The following is a 6,050-nucleotide window of genomic DNA, read 5'->3' as shown; positions in this document are numbered from 1 at the left end:
GACAACAGCAACAGCAGTAACAGCAAGCATTACAGTCCCATGGCAGTCCCAGCTGCCAAAGTTTCCCGAACTACATTGACCTGATTCCTGTTTAGCCCAGGATATGTAGGAAATCTTGGAAGCAAAGATTCGGTCAGATCTTTCAAAAATATGCTTCACACGGAGTGGTCCATAGGCAAAAATCGCTCATATTCGCTCACTTTATCTTTGCACGAAAACTCTTCGTGTTTCCGAACAAAGAGGGGCAGCTGTGAGCACGTCATTTTTGTTTTACGCAACAATCGCTCCAAAAGAAATAAAAATAATAACAAATGGTCCTGCTGTACAATTTTTGGATTTTACATGGCACTTTGTTAATTATTTATGATTTTTGCCCATTTTTATTTTTATTAAAACAAAATACAAAAAATGTATGTGTCATGCGTAATCCGGTTGTTAAATAGGAAATCATAAATAGGCATCTTTGTCCTTGATTTTTGTTTTGTTTGATTTTACCTGCTTCAAATATTTTAATATGTGTGTGCGAATAATTGTATTAAGTGTCTATTTAATTTTAATTTGATTTACTTGGGTTTTGTTTTTTTAAAAATAAAATAAAAAATATATAAAATAAAAGAGAATCCAGAATTGGGTTGAAAATCAGTTTGGGCTCATTTTCATTTTAAATTCGAGGCCCAAAACTCAAACCCAAAACCCTTGTGTAACCCGGTCCAGACCAGCTGATGCCCAGAACTTCCAAACGACACCGTTTTAACCTGGTCTGATCTGGGCCGTTGATCTCAGATTGATCAACGGCCAAGATCACTTCCCCATAACCCACTGATGAACCCGACCCGTTCCACCCGGACCGACCCAAACCCCTTTAGGATGAAACGACATCGTCCCCCACCAGCCAAGAGATCCTGACCCTTCATCGTACCCCATCCAACGACTAGGAATCAACCCCTCACTAACTATATAAACCTATAACCTTTACCCTGCCCCCCCTATCTGAACCCCCTGCCTTAGGTCGTCTTCACCCCAGACCTCAGACCTTCAAACCCTAGCCGCCCCTGTATACTTTCACCATGAAAGCCGGCGGTATGGACGTCGGTGACCCCATCCTTAACACCATAGAACCCCCTTGCCACCCTGAACATGGATCTGTTAACCACTTAGCTCGAATCCCCTCCCACCTTCTCGAATCTTCATTTGAAGATTCGAGTCGGGACCTAACTTACACCGATTAACCCCAGTTTCATACCAGATAGTCCCCGGACCCCCCTCGTGACCAAACCATGCTTGGTTTGGTCCGAATCTGACCAGGAAAACACAAATCCCAGATCTGATGTTTTGAACCCTAGGGTCCTCGTGTCTGTCCCTTGCCTGTTCCGTGCCTGTTTTAAACCAAGAGATTAGGGTTAACCTCGTGTCTGTTCCGTGCCTGTTTAAACCAAGAGATTAGGTTTAAACCTCGTGTTTGTTCCGTATCTGTTTAAGCCACAGAGATTAAGGTCTAATGGACCTTAATCGAAGTGTTTCTCATCTGAGAAACACTTCGATTAAAGTCCATTCAGCCTTAAGAAAGGCCTGTTCGAATCCAACCTGAGGCTCTTTGATTTTTCGGGATTTAAGGTGAGTTTTGTTTTGTTTTCTTTTCCTTATTCCATGTGCTGATTAAAGGTCTGTTCATGTTTTGTTTTAATTCGTGTTTTTGAATTTTACCAACTGTGTCCTGTCTACCTTGCCTGAACCTCTGTGTTTGATTGAGTCTTTCCTCTACTTGTTACTAATAATGTGTATATGTGTATGTGCTGTGCGAACAATTGAACTTCAAATTTTGACTGATCAACTGATTCCTCGAGTACAATTTTGCTTAGTCAGTACAATTCAAATCATGTGTTCGATACTGTTAAATGTCTGATTTTGGCTTCGATTGTATGTGTTTTAACTAGTATAGTCGAATCGATATACGTCGTCAATTGGTTTCTCGTTAGAATGGTAGCAATTTGACTCAGGCTTTTGTAATTTACTGAAGCATTGTTGAATCAGATTAATGTTGTTGCCACTCGGTATTAATTTGTTTAGCCAAATCAGAAAGACATTTAAAGGATTGATTTATTAGCTAGGTTTCAGATTTTAATTTAGTTGATAGCATTGTTTACTCATCTCTCAGCCTTAGGCAGCATGTGCATTACAAAGTAATGGACATCGTGTGCTGTCAGAATACATTCTGCTGCCCATATTCTGCTTTAGTTTCAGAAATAATAAGCATTACTCAAAAGGTAAGTCTGCCAAGGGAATATCATGGGGTTGTGTTCTTATTTAAATAGTGAGTGGAAACTGAAAAGGGGTAGCACATGGGAGGGTGTTCTTATTGTCTAAACAGGCTGTTAAAGGGGTGATTTGAGGCTTATAAAAGGGGGGGGGGGACTTCCATCAGTTTGGAGGGGAGATGAGATCTGAGAAGGGAGAAAGGATAATATACAGATACACAGGGAGATTGATAAGAAAAAGAGGGGAAAGAAAGATTTTTGAGGACACACACACAGATAGAAATAGATAGAGAGAGGCATAACACAGAAAAGAGGAACTGCATTTTCATCTTTGTCTTGATTCTCACTGGCCTGGATTTCCCTGTTCCATATTGATTTCTTCTGAGTCCTGTTTGAGATTACTAGTTGTGTGTAGCATCAGTGCATTTCTAGATCCGTTCTGCCTAAATTCTGATTCATATTACTGGGAATTTGCCACATTCTGCCATTTTTCATTGGCTCCAAACTGCACCTTGCACTAGGATTTTGTTTCTATTGGTTACTTGTTGTTGCTGCTGCTGCTATTCTGTTTCTTGCTGCTGCTGATTTCCCTATCTTCTTCCTCTTCTCCTTTGCATTTTCAGTATTTCCAGGTACACATCTCAAAGTCTCACATTGGTGTAGCTGATTGTAACATTGAAAAGCATGAATAGAAAGATCTGAAGGAGTTATAATCACCCGCTACTTATTGACTGCCTTTTCATAAATGTTGTTAAGTTGTGTAAATTTTAGTTTATAGCTAATAGAGAATACATTAGTAAGTTTGTACTTCATGCCGGATCCCTAGTAGGAACGTTTATTTGCATCATGTTGCATTTGACTTAGGGGGCTCAACACAGGGGTTGGGTCCGTCTAGGACAGGCAACCTGAAATGAAAAGACCACCCTGCTGCATCCTATTTGTTTTGTGCATTTATTTGCTTCGGTTCCGCATGCTGACCGGTTTCTAAAAAAAAGAAGAAAAATAGCAGCGTAGGGAGATAATTACTTATTTTGGAAAAATAAAACCAATGTCCAAGTAGTGTCGAAACCTCGCCGGAATTTTTCTAAAAAAAACAGAATAAAACAAAAAGTTGTCTTTTAGTTTGATTTATTAAAAAAAAAACATATAAAAATTTTTCTTTTCTTTTTAATAAAGGGTATTTATTTAAAAGTAATTTTTTTTTTTGGAAATTCATCATTCAAAAAATATGTTGTTTCTCTCGTAGTACCTCTTTTATAAATTCAGACTAATAGTCTAAATACTTCCTAAAAAAAATTTCTTTTGAGTTTTCTAATTTGAAAAACGATAAAAAGAGTCATAAATAAGTCAGGTGATGCTGTTTTGTCATAAATAGCCGAATGTTCCCGAAAGGGACGCCGGAAGGCTGACTTTGCATAAACAGCCACCTTTGGGTCATTTTTTAAGGTTTGGTCCAGTTGACCCACACAGCCTTAAAATCTTCGTCACCGAGGCGTTGAAAGGCCGTGTTGGCAATATTGAGTTTTCTAATTTGAAAAACGATAAAAAGAGTCATAAATAAGTCAGGTGATGCTGTTTTGTCATAAATAGCCGAATGTTCCCGAAAGGGACGCCGGAAGGCTGACTTTGCATAAACAGCCACCTTTGGGTCATTTTTTAAGGTTTGGTCCAGTTGACCCACACAGCCTTAAAATCTTCGTCACCGAGGCGTTGAAAGGCCGTGTTGGCAATATTGAGTTTTCTAATTTGAAAAACGATAAAAAGAGTCATAAATAAGTCAGGTGATGCTGTTTTGTCATAAATAGCCGAATGTTCCCGAAAGGGACGCCGGAAGGCTGACTTTGCATAAACAGCCACCTTTGGGTCATTGTTTAGTATTTTTGTCCAGTTGACCCACACAGCCTTAAAATCTTCGTCCCCAAAGTGCTTAAAGGCCGTGTTCAAAACTTGATCCCCTTTGTAAAATATTTTTGAGTCAAGTCATTTTGTTAAAATCACCTTAATAAATGTGCAGGATGAGCACGATGCAAAATGAACATTTTTCAATAATGACCAAAATCCCTGTCAAGTTACGGCTATGGTGGAATGATCTAGGTGTTGAAGGACAAAATGAGGTCAAGAAATATCTGAAAGGTCTCGTGGGTTTGTTGGAAATCCAGCCTCGGGGAGATATCATAAGAGCTTTGGTTACCTACTGGGACCCGGCGCACAATGTTTTCCATTTCTCTGATTTTGAACTCACCCCGACTTTGGAAGAAATGGCTGGGTACACGGGAAATGCGGAACTTCCGTTAAGGCAAAAATACTTGGTCGCCCCAAGAACTGTCACGGTACATCGGTTCCTAGATTCATTGAAAATACCCAGAACGGTCCACAACCCAGATCTGGCTGCCGGATTTTGTACTCCATGCTTCATATATGATAGGTACGGTCATGAGGGAGGATTCAATAATCCAATCAACAAACTGTGCAGCAAAGGTATTCGTCAGAAGTGGGACAAACACAGATGGGTAGCCTTCATGATGATGTTCCTGGGCCTTCTGGTATTTCCAAGGAAAGACGGAAACATTGATTTGAAGATATCCGGGGTCGTCAGCACTTTACTCACGCAAAGTGACAGTACTCTCGCGCCTATGTTGGTATCTGACATCTTTCGAGCTCTTACAGCCTGTAAAGCTGGAGGAAATTTCTTCGAAGGTTGTAACTTGCTCCTACAAATGTGGATGACCGAGCACCTCTGCCATCGTTCCGAGATCTTGAGCCATGGTTCCCCGGAAAAGACTTGCATAGAAGAATTTTACACGAGAACCAAAGAGATCAGTTTTCCCAAAGGAGTCATGGCATGGACCTCGTTCTTTCAAGCTCTTACTGCCAGCCAAATACAATGGACACTGGGATGGTTGCCTGTTGACGAGGTCATATATATGCCGGCAGCTAAAACCCATTTCTTACTGATGGGGCTTAAGAGCATTCAACCTTACGCACCCTGCCGAGTTTTGAGACAGCTCGGAAGATGCCAGACAGTACCTTATGAGGAAGATCTTAGCACTCAAGCAGTTGAGATAAGTCCTAACGGACAGTTTCCAGAAGCGAAAATTCGCCAAATCTGGAGTGAGTGTCAATATTTGAAATCAGATACTTGCGTGCGGGATCGAGCCAAAGGGGAGACGGCGCCAGGTTACCTTGCATGGTATAGAAGGTAACTTGAGCATGAAAGACCGGCTAAAAGACCCCACATCTTGAATTTCGCCGAATCATCGCGAAAGCAGTGGGATTGGTTAGCGAAAGAAAGAGGCTATTGCGCCGAAATCAGCAGGTTGAAGCAACAAGTAGAAAGCTTGAAGTATGAGCACAACGTGCAAGTTGCTACCAATCTGGGAGAACGGAACAGGTTGATTCAGGAAAACGAAATGCTCAGAGCCCAGATCAAACAGATAAGGATGGATGCGGATAAACAGCCAAGGCGTCGATCAGATGAACAGTTGATAAAAAGGCTAAAAAGCAAAGTCAGGGAATGGCAAGAGGATTTATAGAAATCTAAAAACATCATAGCAGAGCTCAGGGCACAGTGGGATACAAGAGCAGATAAGCATCGTCGACACTTGAATCAATTGGAAGGCGATCACGAGAAAACTGTCGCTAAAATGAAAAGAGAGATGGCTACACTTGAGATCAAAGCAGCTAATCAGGCCAAGGATTTCCAAATTGAGAGCAGATGCTGGTACGATTTGTCGGCCCAGCTAAAGTTAGAAGTACGACAACTGAAGCATCAACATATACAGGATGCTCAGGTAT

This window comes from Nicotiana sylvestris, chromosome 7 (assembly GCF_000393655.2).
Source record: "Nicotiana sylvestris chromosome 7, ASM39365v2, whole genome shotgun sequence".
NCBI lineage: Eukaryota > Viridiplantae > Streptophyta > Magnoliopsida > Solanales > Solanaceae > Nicotiana > Nicotiana sylvestris.
Note: the sequence above shows the minus strand (reverse complement) of the source record.